Here is a 2,149-nt window from a genome sequence, read left to right as displayed (position 1 = left end):
TTAAACTGAATCAGAATATAAGAACCAACCAACTACAGTCGAACATTCCCTTAACAGGGGAATGCTGGATGTATGAACATAGGGTAAGAATACTTAAACTGTCACAAACTAGTCACGGAAATATCAAAATAACATTTAAATAAATCGGAAATGATTAAAAAATAACTTTTAGTGATAATTTTCGAATCATCGATTATTTCAACATCATTTTGATATCATGACTTATTCTGCTTGAATAGAAAAAGAAACTCTGATGCTCGAAGAAATGCATAAAACAAGGACAGTACATCCAGCTGCGCCGCCTGGCACTTATGGTACATCATGGCTGCAACTGCGAAACGCGAAATATGTTTCACATTTCGCAGTTGGTAAGCCCTTGCCTACTATCGACGCTGAGCAAAAGTGAGCGTGATTTGGCCGAACTGCACACACGATGCATCCTTCCACCATGGTTAAGCGCTACTAACGCAACGTTAGGGCTGTGATCAAAGGGCTCGCTACAAATGCTTTGAAACGTTTGATGAACCAATTAGAAGTAAAAATTTTACAAACTGAACAATTAAAAAACGCTTTAAAGCGATTGCAACATTTCCTTGACCATACCCTAAAATTGTTCATGAAGCTTGCTAACGCTATTGCGCTATTGGCTTCACGAACGGCGTTAGTAGCGTTGCGTCCATAATGCGAATAGTGTCTCCCCTAATGTAACATTTTTTTAAATGAAAATAGCTTAATTTCACCAACTTTGGGTACGTTCGGGAAGCTCGCTACTAGCGCTATCGAACGCTAACACTATTCGAAGAGCTCCCTACCAATGCTACGAACACCATCTGTGACGTCATTGTCGGTAGTGTTTGCCGCCATAACTTGCGCTACCAATGCTCTTGCCTTTGAGGTAGTGCATGGGTAGCGTTAGCGTTTGTGAGTTTCATGATCACTAGTAATAGTGAAGAAGCTGTTTTCTGCCATTTCAGTTTTCTGTGGTTTCCTGTCTGTTCTGTTCCCGCCATTTTCATGTTGTCACATGTTGTTGAGGAGGTTATGTTTCTTGCGCCTTTGCATTTTGCAATCTTCGATTTTTCTTCTTTTTAAAATATGCAGATATTAATAAATTACGCTATTTTTATCACGCAACTTTTTAAACATAATCTTAAATAACATAACTTTAAATTATGACAAATATGTGCAAATAAGTAACATAAAAATTTTACTTTAAATTCAAATATTAAATCTATTTTATACGGTATAATTTCAAAGAAAAAGAGGATTACCTTGGAATCAAAAATTATTTACAGCGATGAAGAACAGATATGTTCGGGCAGACGCTATCAACGCTACTAATGCTACGTCGTAAAGGCTAAAAATCGTTCATGGAATTCATTATCACTATCGTGCTATTGGCTACACGAACAGTTTTAGTAGCATTTGCGTTGATAGTGTTGATAGCGTCTTCCCGAACGTACTCTTTGTATCATATTTTGTTATCGAAGAGTTGGCAACGCTGTAGTGCGCACTGAGTGCAACCTTTTTCAGTACCACGCTTTCGGCTTGTGCGCACTGTCTCAGTACGTTAAGATTGTCGTATTCGGCAAATGAAAATTAAGCCAATGTAGTGCGAACCAACCGAATAAACTGAATAAATTCAAGAAATATTGCACTGACGTTTCTGACAGTGCAATTTGGCATAGCACTAAAGTGGTTCTGCACTCGCATCATGTCAGGGCAGCACTAGAGCGGAGTCAGTGCATGTGTGCCGAATTCGCCATTAGTTGTTGTCTTTAGGTGCGTTCCGAGTCACATATGAAGTGCATAGACTGCACAGGAAGTCATTCCAAATTAGTTATTGTGCACTTCGAAAGTGCTACGAATTCCCCAGATTGTACTAATCGTACTGAATTCTTGTACTTTTCCCAGCGCATTGACTTGCTGTTTCTCTTTTGAATTCAGGCAGTTAATGCGTTTGATGCGTTCATACAGTCTATGCGCTTCATGTATAATTCGGAATATTTATGGTACTGTGACTCTTAAATAGATTGAAAATTTTTCTAAGAACTATTATATTATAAAAAGAACGAATATTATATTATGGCGAAAAAGAAGTCGAGACAAATAACTTGAAACCTTGAAAGTTGTTTATTTTATATTATAA

Source organism: Trachymyrmex septentrionalis, unplaced genomic scaffold (genome assembly GCF_001594115.1).
Source record: "Trachymyrmex septentrionalis isolate Tsep2-gDNA-1 unplaced genomic scaffold, Tsep1.0 scaffold146, whole genome shotgun sequence".
In the NCBI taxonomy this organism is placed as follows: domain Eukaryota; kingdom Metazoa; phylum Arthropoda; class Insecta; order Hymenoptera; family Formicidae; genus Trachymyrmex; species Trachymyrmex septentrionalis.
This window is presented reverse-complemented; position numbering follows the sequence as displayed.